The following is a 12,040-nucleotide window of genomic DNA, read 5'->3' as shown; positions in this document are numbered from 1 at the left end:
AGATAAATAGCTAGCATCAGTATACCCAATTAAACTAGGATCATCATGCCTTTTGTAAAAGAGTCTTAGATCCTTTGTGCCATTTAGATATCGAAAAATATTCTTAATTCCAACCCAATGGCGTTTGGTAGGAGCAGAGTTGTATCTTTCTAGCAAATTTACTGCAAAAACAATATCCGACCGGGTATTGTTAGCAAGGTACATTATTGCACCAACAACACTAAGATATGGGAGCTCAGTTCCCAATATCTGCTCTTCATCATCCCTTGGTCTGAATGGATCTTTGTCTAAGTCTAGAGATCTGACCACCATATAAGTCTTTGAAGGATAAGACATATTCATATTGAATTTTCTAAAATCCTTTGGGTATATATACATTGATGTACAAGGATTGCAGAAGGTAAATGACCAAGTTGAAGACCTAACAAAATTTGGTTTTACCAAAATCCTTCATCTCAAATTCTGTCATCAAATGATGACGCGCTTCATCAATATCAAGTTTATTTCCAATGATGTTAAAATCATCAACATAACTGATACGACACAACATCTCACTTTGGATCTTTTGATAAAGACACACGGGCAATCATAATTTTAGTGTATCCCTTTCGTAGAAGAATTCACTCAATCAGTTGTACCACATTCTGCTTGATTGTTTTAAGCCATACAATGACTTCTACAACTTCACGTAATACATGTTGCGTTTTGCCTTTGGATCTGATACATCTATTCTATCTGGAACTTTCATGTATATATCAGAATCTAGTGACCAACGGAGATATGCGATCACTACGTCCATCAACTGCATAGATAAACGATTTTCGCTGAAATCAATGTCACGTCTTTGCATAAACCATGGAGTTATTTCACTCATAAATGGTGAATATGTTTCACTGAAATCAACGCCAGGTCTTTGTGTAAACCCTTGTGCTACTAGCCTTGCTTTGTATCTCACTACCTCGCCATTTTAATTTCGTTTCCGAATGAAAACCCACATGTGTCCCATAGGGAAGATACCACGTGGTGAAAGCACTACAACCGAGAAAACTTCTCTTTGTAAAGCAAGGCTAACTCCGCTTCAACTGCATTCTTCCACTTGATCTAATTCGAGCGCTTTATGCACTCTACCATGGTCTTAGGATCTAGATCATTATGAAGGTCCTCAACAATTTTTGCGGAGAAATATATGTCCACAATGGTAGCTTTTCTATCATAGGTTTTAACAGTTTCAATATAGTTGATGGCAATTTCATCTCCCTTTAAAGACTCATCATGATTTCCCAAACTGACGTGTCTAGGGTTTTCCGATGTCCCAGCCTCGGCAATGTGCACATCCGAGCTAGGTTGTGGATCATCACAATACACTTGATACGGTGTATCCTCTTGGTGTTTGTCTGCATTCACCAGTTTTCTTTGCTTCCTAGCAACAGAATAGTGCTTAGTCACCATACTCCTCTCTGTGAGTTAAGTGGTTTTATTCAGTACTTCCACTATTTCTGGTGCATTCCTAGTAGGAATGAAAGATTTAGTGACACCTTTATAATTAGTGAATGCATCCGGCAGTTCATTTGCAAGTCTCTGCAAATGTATAATCTTCTGAACTTACAGTTCAGTTTTTGTAGTATGTGGATCAGTACCTAGAACACCTTGAGCATTCCAATTTATTTCATTGCATTCCTTTTGGTACTTAAAGTCTCCCCCTAATGTTGGGAAATGTTCCTCATCAAAAATAGAATCATCAAACCGGGTCGTAAACAGATCTCCTGTCAAGGGATCTAAGTACTTTATGATCGACGAAGATTGAAATCCCACATAGATCCCCAATTTTCTGTGTGGGCCCTTGGTTGTTCTTTGAGGTGGTGAGATTGGGATGTATACACGACATCCATATTTACGCAAATGAGAATTATTTGGAGGATTTCCACGTACCATTTGTATTGGGGAAGTAGCATGATATGAAGTAGGTCATAGTTGGATAAGGTCGATAGCGTGCAGAACTGCATGACCCAACACGACGAAGGCAATTTACAATTCATTAGCAATGGTCTTTGTAGCACCCCGAAAATCCAAATCTTAAAAATTTCTTAAACTCGCTCTAAATTCGAAGTGAATTTTAAATTTCGTTTCAAATTTTTTGTTTGCGAGTTGATCTCAACAAATAAAATATAGTGGTCTATATTCTCTCCAAAATCCTCCTCAAAATATCCTACAAATATTTCCCGAGTGACCCCCTCAAATTCTTTCCAGAAATATTGCCTAAATATTCCACCGATATTTCTCCAAATATTTTCCTCCTGAGAAATACCTTCATAGTCATTTTTAAAGTCCCTACAAATATTTTCTTAATAATTTTTCTCATGTTGATACGTATACATACGCCTCCGGTGTCATATAGTGAGGGCTACAAGCTAATTTCACTTATACATAACTAATACATGCTTATCTCCCACTAATCCTTGCCTCCTCCCACTAATCCTCGCCCCATCCCCCTAATCCCCCACTGTGCCTATAAATAAAGGGGCAAGAGCTTCCCCTCATGCCATCCCAAGCCATTTCATTCGATCACAAGGATCATTCGGTCGTTCATTCGATCTTTCATCCAAATGTTCATACTTTGTTCGTTCGTCCGATCGTTCATGGTTCGTTCATTCGTCCGTGTGTTCATTCGTCCAAATGATCTTTGTTGAGCCGTTATGCTGCCAGAATTGTGATCGTTCGTTCGTCCGACCATTCGATCGTTCGTTCGTTTGTTCATAATCCCTATTTATCGTTCATCGTTTGTTCATATGAACTATTCATCGAACGATCGTTCGTTCATACGAACTATTCACTATTAATTCATCGTTCATCATTCGTTCATATGGACTATTCACCGTTCATCGGATCGTTCATAGTCACTATTCATCGTTATTATTCATCATTCATCCGATCGCCCAAATATTCAACTGCTCATTCATCATGATATTTACCTCACCTAAGACCCGCCAGACCAATATTTCAGTCATACGGACTCCGGTGACTGTGATTTTCCTTGCAATAAGAACTTCATGTTTGGTCACCTATCCTAGATTGCTCCAAATTGAGCACACTTAAGTTTGAGATTCTTTCGAACCAGGCTTCCAAAAAGAAAGACGAACCATGTTTGTATGGATACGTCATCAATCCTATAAAACCTGAGCCAAGATACCACAACCCACCCGGACCTGAATATCACAATATTCCAGGTATTTGGGTCCTGTCTTAGGAATAGCTCATAAATAATTACTGGCACTCCGCTAAAAAATACATTGTATTTTGGATTTTCCAAATATCTCTAAATATCCAAATTCTGGAATATTCGAGGAATATTCCTTTTCCCTTTTCTTAATTTTATTCTTATGATTATAAAATCCAAAACTCCTCCATCCAAACTTAGATTTCGACAATTCTTGTTCCTAAATTCTTATAAAATTATCCTCTATCCAACTCTATCATCCCTTAAGAATGGTTCATATTCCAGAAGACTCCAAAAATACTCTTGTAATATATTCTGCCTATAATTTCCCTATTTGAACTGAGTCAGACAATTCCTTCGCTACTATTCTCCTAAACAGTTAACTCTACCGTACTAAACCACATGTAACCAGCTATAAATACACTAAGTTACCCTCTCTCTCTACACCTTGAGCACCATGAGCCAAGGCAATCCCCCACACACTTAGTAACCCCGTTGTGCTACAACACTTCTAGTATTGGTCCACCTCCAATACACCTTTCGGGTAAGCATCTCTACTCCATCAACACAAACTCTACTCAAAACTATATTTACCAATCCTCCACCATTTCTGGCCACTATAATAAATATTTGTTGATATACTTGCTGGATATGGGCACGGTTGCCGACGACTCCGCATCTCCCATTGGCACCGGCGGTGACGGGAGGCCGCTGCCAATGGTGCAAGCCAAGGGGCATGTCCATTAGCGGAATACCTACCACACTCCTTGGAAATTGATCACATGTTTTACTTTCTAACAGTAGCTGCAAAGCAAAAAGGTATCCTGCTGCCAGCTGTCTAACAGTAGCTACAAAGCAAAAAGGTACCCTGCTGCCAGCTGTACAAAGAGCTCCCTCTCCTTCCAAGTTCCATCGTGGTCTGGTCTGCGGCATCCTGCGAGAGGAAAGTTGAGATTTTGAAACGGAAGTGCTCTGCTCCAGAGACCAGATGGCAACTTCCATGACACTTGACACGACAGTGTTCCATGCAAAGCGTCGCTGGTGTCGGCATAAAAAATAAGTGCCAAAGTGGGATGGGTTGCAGCTCGTTCATTGGCGGCTCCGAGTAGGACTCGAGGTGTGGGCGTAGGCTGACTGGCGTTGCATGCGGCTCCAGCGATTTTGGTCCCAGTGCAGCGTTTCATAAAGCAGCCAGTCGATTACTGTATCCCATCAGTTTGGACTCCACTCTACCTGCTGTCAACGTCGGGGCCACATGCCCCTGTCAATCTTTAGGACCGATAGTTGAGATTGAGACCTCTTCCTCTCCGGAGAGTTCTGCTAACTCATCGATTTCTCCATAAAATTTGCAATTGTGGGTTTGTGTTAAGAATCGATCACATTCAAGTGATATATCACACGGATCATCGATGCGGTTCTAATCCCACGTGCGGATCATCGATTTGGATTCTGACCCACGGGTCATCGTGTTCAAGTAAACCACTGAAATGCACAATTTGCAGGTCTCTTTAAGCGTCGCTGGTGAGTGGTGACTGGTGTCAGCACAAAAGTGGATGCGAGATGTGGGCGTAGATCATGTTAGAGTCTTTTTCTTCCGAAGGTATTTAAAAACATATTTAACCATTTGTTTTTAGCATAAGCTATTATAGGAAGTTTCGTCTTCGAGATGTAGATCTCTTCTTCATGATGAAGGTACACAAGATAAAGACAGATCTAGAAAAGGTGTGGGCGAACGGTGGCCGGACATCGACGACAGCTTCCTGCGGCGCGAGACGCGAGCGGCGGCATGAGGCACAAGGGACGGGCGACGTTGGCGAGCGGCACCCCAAAGACTTAAGCGTCGCGGCGGCCGTGACTGCACGAGACACGAGCGGTAGCGCGAGCGTCTACGGCAGCAACTGACAACGCGATGGTGGCGGCAACCGTCCGCGGCAACATCCAAAGACGATGATCTCCTCCGATCTGGCGTATCTCGGACGTCCTTCGACGAAGACCACCTCCGATCTGGTGGCTTCAGAGGCGTTCGCCGATCCGGTGGCCTTAGGGTCATCATCCAGCGACGTCCTCCTATCGATCCCTGTTTATGTCTTCTATGACTATGTTTTATGCCTACTATTTACATTATTTATGCATTCTATTGATGATTTTTATGATGATGAATACGGCGTCTCTCACGTGGCTTCGGTTTTTATGGTAACCATCTAGATTCACGCACATTTGTTACGGGGATGTCAAACATGATATCACGCTGACCATGTAATAACATTGTGGATTTTTATGCTTACCTCTGTCAATATTTATGCTTAAAATTAAGGATGTTTATGGTCAAACATGTGGATGCGCCCACCAATGTCTCGCATGCACAGTAAAAAAGAAATCCCTTAATTTGCGGTGTTCGTAACTGCAATTAAAATCAAATCTCTTAATCAACTCTCCTAATCAACTATCTGATCAAATTCCTTGATTTATTTGGTGGCCACATGGACGTGGGAGCTGTTGGTTGAGAGTGAATCTACCTTTATGTTATCTATCAATATCTATGCTCCAACTTGAGGATTTTTATGATCATTAATACAAGATATCAGAGTTACCAACGCCTCTCACTTTCGTTCGATATTTACGATCATAATTGAGGGGTTTTACGCTCAAAATTGAAGGTTTTTACCCCGAACATGTAGATGCGTTCACCAGCGAACCAAATGCCAGTTTTTTACGTAGTGTACCAAGTTGCATAAATACCTATATCGTGTAGCATAACTAGTATCAGTATATATCATAAATTGATTATAACGAGTCTAATTGCATGACTATTGGAGCAATCCTATATTTATGGAATAGTCCAATTTTTGTGTGCATGCAGTGAAAACAAAAATATCTTCCAAAATTTCCACACAAGCAATGGAAACTCTCACGATCTGCCATAATTATCGAATCTACCATAAAAATAGGATCTGCATGCATACGCCTGCGCGTGTGCACTTGGTACAGTGGTTGGGCGAGGTTTTTATGATATCTCTATGAACTATTTACGCTATTTTCGTGAAGTATTTATGCTATTTGCGCAAAAAATAGGACAGTAATTTATGGCGTGCGTCTCACGCGGGGGTTGGGATGTTGAACCAGGGGTTTGACTGACGCACGGTGGAGAGATTTGACCTGGTGCATATAGACGTGAGATATGAGTGGACGCGCTGATGCGGTCCATCCAGGTCGCAGGGTGTTCGGCCAGGGCTTCCGCTACGATTTGGAAGACCAGGGCTTCCAATCTATATTAGGTAATGTGTATAGTAAAAAAATTGTCGGCGACGAATATGTAGTTGCTCATATCTAGCCCTTAATATAAATTCTGGATCCACCACTGGCTATATACATCTAAACACTTTCATCTAACAGTCTAGTTAACTATTATTTGTACCCTCAACTACCTATTAGTTTATTTGCTGGTTCAACCCATCTAAAACTGGCTAATAGTAAATCAATATTTGCTAGTAAGCTAATTTCACAATTAATTCTTTAAACTATTAACTCTCAAACAAACTCATAGTAGTGGATCAATTATTAGAATTGATAATAAACACTCATCTAATCGACTGTATTCCGTACATCCTGTATGCAATCAACATCGCCAATCAACTAATCCATTCACAAACGTGCCTCCAAATAGACACCGGCCAATTCATTGGCGGCGGTTCAACATGTAGAAATACACGATCAGTTAATAGAAACAGCCGAAGTTGAACAATTATCTTTCCCTTGGTTACGATCACATAAAACACATTGAAAGGATACTAAAAAAATGTAAATCAAGTTTCGTTTTTTCCCATAAATTAAAGGCTATTAATGAGCCAGCTTCACCTCTTGTGTCTAGTGTTTCTACCTTATGATTAAGAGTTTTGCATCCTAAGCTACAATCCCTATACTAACATAGTAATTATAGTATTGTAAAGACTTGGACACAATTGCTTAAAAGTCAAATAATCAAAGTAAAGTAAGGATTAGAAACGCCTCGATATTTTTCTAAGGTATCAGAGAGTCAACACTCCCTGGTAGTCCTCGTTGGAGTATTAGCGTGAGGGTATCGCTCCCCTTTGATCCACGCATGGACTAAATGCTCTCTATGTGTTGGCTTCATTGTTATTTTGGTACGATAGACCGCCCACAGCCTTGTATAACTTGAGTTGGATCACCTACAATCTCTCTAGGTGATCACCAATCTCCTAATCGCTACCAAACCATCTAGTTGATGTCGACCAACAGGAGTAAGATGCACTAACTCTCATTGACCAAATCAAGTCTAATAAGAATGGTGGATGCACACTTGCTTCTATCAGTGCGCTAATCAGGTCTGTAATCACATAATTATGAGCTCTCAAGCTCCTCATTAAGCAAAGGCTCTTGCTCACACTCGAAAGGATTTCTTCAGCTAATCAAATGGGCAAGAGACCTCAAATGAACAAAGCAGAGAGGGGGTATGAGTAGCCCAATCCAACCAACTACTCGTTGGCACTGCTCAACTTACATCGGCGCACTAGACATGCCCAATGCACACCAAATCCCTACATCGGGCACGTTCGATGAAAGCATGAACGACTAGTTTCTTAAACTAGAAATTACTGTACTGGTATCTAGTGTTTTATTCGGTGCCTTATCAGACACGTCTGGTGAGTATACCACTTGAATATACAGTTTGCAAATCTCTTTAAGTTCCCTGCTCGGTGCCACATCGAACATGTTTGGTGAGTACTCACCCTTTCATAGTTGGTTTGTAACCTCTATATGTGCTCTGTCCGATGCTACAACAGAGACATCTGGTGAGTGTTAGGCTTTAAACAATTATATTCATAACTCCTTGGGTGTCCTGTCCGATGCATACTAGACACGTCGATATTGACTCAAAACAACATAGGGAAACCTCTTGTATGGGGCCTCTCAACACCGTCAACTTGCTTGTTTCAAATGCTTTTTTGAGTTGGATTTGATCACAAACTTCTCATGGGCTCTCATAGGGTTACTGAGAGCACCTAGAGGGGGGTGAATAGGTGATCCTGTGAAACTTAAAAACTTAAGCCACAAAACTTGGTTAATCGTTAGCACAATAATTGCCAAGAGGCTAAAGAGGAATCTTCAACAAAACACAATAACCAACAAGATCAATCACAGAGATGGCACAGTGGTTATCCCGTGGTTCGGCCAAGACCAACGCTTGCCTACTCCACGTTGTGGCGTCCCAACGGATGAGGGTTGCAATCAACCCCTCTCAAGCGGTCCAAAGACCCACTTGAATACCACGATGTTTTGCTTGCTTTACTCAATCCCGTTTGCGATGAATCTCCACAACTTGGAGCCTCTCGCCCTTACACTTGAAATTCACAAAGAAGCACAGAGCAAGGGAGGGATTAGCAACGCACTCAAGACAAGAAATTATAGCAACACCACGCACACAAGTCGCAACGAGAGCTCACAATACAACTCAATGAGTTCACCACTCAGCAAGAGCTCTAATTGCTATCGCAAAGAATCAAAGGCGCGGAATCGATGTCTTGGTGCTTAGGAATGTTGTAGGAATGCTTGGTGTGCTCCTCCATGCGCCTAGGGGTCCCTTTTATAGCCCCAAGGCAGCTAGGAGCCGTTGAGAGCATTCTAGGAAGGTTGATCTTGCCTTCTGTCGACTGGCGCACCGGACAGTCTGGTGCACACCGGACACTGTCCGGTGCCCGATTTCCTTCCAAAAATGGCGCAGTCGACCGTTGGCAGCCTGAGAGCCGTTGGCGCACCGGACATGTCCGGTGCACACCGGACAGTCCGGTGTCCCCTTCTAGTCGTTGGCTCGGCCACGTGTCCCGCGCAGATTGCGCGGCCGACCGTTGGCTCACCGGACAGTCCGGTGCACACCGGACAGTCCGGTGAATTATAGTCGTACGTCGCCGGTGAATTCCCGAGAGCAGCCTTTTCGCCAGAGCCAGCCTGGCGCACCGGACACTGTCTGGTGCACCACCGGACAGTTCGGTGCTCCCAGACTGAGCAAACTATGGCTGCTCGAGCCAAGGCATTTTCAATTGGATTTTTCCTGTTTCCAGCACTTAGACACAATACATTAGTCCATAAAACAATGTACTAAGTCTGAGAAACATACCTTTATCCTTGATTTGTACTTTGTCCACCTTTTTACACTAGGGCACTTGTGTTGGACACTAAATCACCAAAATACTTAGAAATGACCCAAGGGCACATTTCCCTTTCAATCTCCCCCTTTTTGGTGATTTATGCCAACACAACATAAGCAAGTAGAACAAGTACAAAATCAATTCAAATAAGAACTCAAATTGTTTTGATTCAAATTTGACATATATGGATCACTCTTTGCCACCACTTGGTTTGTTTTTGCAAATCAAACTCAAATTTCTATCTCTAAGTCAAACACACATGTTAAGACATAAAGAGAGTCATTCCAAGAGAAATTGATTCAAGATTTCAAAAACTCCCCTTTTTCCCATAATCAATACTTCTCCCCACAAGAAGCCAACTTTTGACAAGAGAGACAATAAAAGAGTTTTGACAAACCAAAAGCTCTATTCTACTATTTTCAAAATCTGAGTTTTGACAAACCAAAAGCTCTATTCTACTATTTTCAAAATCTCTCAAGTGGTAGCTGATCCATTTATCGCTTTGGCCTTTATTTTCTCCCCCTTTGGCATCAAGCACCAAAACGGGATCAATCTTGGCCCTTAAACCCCATTGCCTCACCAAAATCTTCCAATAAGAACACAAAGGCAATAAGAGTATAAAGATGAACTTGGAAAAGTTACTCTTTTCATCGGAGTGCAGTGGAAGTCTTGCATGGTCCAAGTCCACCTTTTCCCTTTCAATCCTCCTTGGAGACTAAAACAACCAAACTCAAGTACATGGTTAGTCTCAAAGGGTCAAGTTGTAGCACAGCTCCCCCTAAATATGTGCATCACTTGCAAAAAGGACTTGTGAGATCCAGGGAGTGTTTGTACAACTTGAGCACCACAATAAGCAACAAAATGCAGAATGAACATGATCAAAGGCATAAACACATGTATGCTACAATTCAATCCAAGTTCCGCGAATCTAAGACATTTAGCTCACTACGCAGCCTGCAAAAGGTCTTTTCATCTAAAGGCTTAGTGAAGATATCGGCTAGCTGGTTCTCGGTGCTAACATGAAACACTTCGATATCTCCCTTTTGCTGGTGGTCTCTCAAAAAGTGATGTCGGATGTCAATGTGCTTTGTGCGGCTGTGCTCAACAGGATTTTCCGCTATTCGGATATCACTCTCATTATCACATAGGAGTGGGACTTTGCTCAGATTGTAGCCAAAGTCCCTGAGGGTTTGCCTCATCCAAAGTAGTTGCGCGCAACACTGTCCTGCGGCAACATACTCGGCCTCAGCGGTGGATAGGGCAACGGAAGTTTGTTTCTTAGAATTCCATGACACCAGGGACCTTCCTAAGAATTGGCACGTCCCCGATGTACTCTTCCTATCGACCTTACATCCAGCATAGTCGGAATCTGAGTACCTAATCAAGTCAAAGTTAGACCCCTTTGGATACCAGATTCCGAAGCAAGGCGTAGCGACTAAATATCGAAGAATTCGCTTCACAGCCACTAAGTGACACTCCTTAGGATCAGATTGAAATCTAGCACACATGCATACGCTAAGCATAATATCCGGTCTACTGGCACATAAATAAAGCAAAGAACCTATCATGGACCGGTATGCTTTTTGATCAACGGACTTACCTCCTTTGTTGAGGTCGGTGTGTCCGTCAGTTCCCATCGGCGTCTTTGCGGGCTTGGCGTCCTTCATCCCAAACCGCTTTAGCAAGTCTTGCGTGTACTTCGTTTGGGAGATGAAAGTGCCGTCCTTGAGTTGCTTCACTTGGAACCCAAGGAAGTAGTTCAACTCGCCCATCATCGACATCTCGAATTTATGCGTCATAACCCTGCTAAACTCTTCACATGACTTTTGGTTAGTAGAACCAAATATTATGTCATCGACATAAATTTGGCACACAAAAAGATCACCATCGCAAGTCTTAGTAAAAAGAGTTGGATCGGCTTTCCCAACCTTGAAAGCATTAGCAATTAAAAAGTCTCTAAGGCATTCATACCATGCTCTTGGGGCTTGCTTAAGTCCATAGAGCGCCTTAGAGAGCTTACACACGTGGTCGGGGTACCGTTCATCCTCGAAGCCAGGGGGTTGCTCTACGTACACCTCCTCTTTGATCGGCCCGTTGAGGAAAGCGCTCTTCACATCTATTTGGTACAACCTGAAAGAATGGTGAGCGGCATATTCTAGCAAAATACGAATTGATTCTAGCCTAGCCACAGGAGCGAATGTCTCCTCAAAGTCCAAACCTGCGACTTGGGCATAACCTTTTGCCACAAGTCAAGCCTTGTTCCTTGTCACCACCCCGTGCTCGTCCTGTTTGTTGCGGAACACCCACTTGGTTCCCACAACATTTTGCTTGGGACGAGGCACCAGTGTCCAAACTTCATTGCGCTTGAAGTTGTTGAGTTCCTCCTGCATGGCCAACACCCAGTCCGGATCTAGCAAGGCCTCTTCTACCCTGAAAGGCTCAATAGAAGAGACAAAAGAGTAATGCTCACAAAAATTAACTAATCTTGAACGAGTAGTTACTCCCTTGCTAATATCACCCAATATTTGGTCGACGGGATGATCCCTTTGGATCGTCGCTCGAACTTGGGTTGGAGGTGCCTGAGGTGCTTATTCCTCTTCAACTTGAACATCCTGTGCTCCCCCTTGATCATGCCCTTCCACTTGAGGTACCTGTTCGTCAT

Source organism: Zea mays, chromosome 9, assembly GCF_902167145.1.
Source record: "Zea mays cultivar B73 chromosome 9, Zm-B73-REFERENCE-NAM-5.0, whole genome shotgun sequence".
Classification (NCBI taxonomy): domain Eukaryota; kingdom Viridiplantae; phylum Streptophyta; class Magnoliopsida; order Poales; family Poaceae; genus Zea; species Zea mays.
This window is presented reverse-complemented; position numbering follows the sequence as displayed.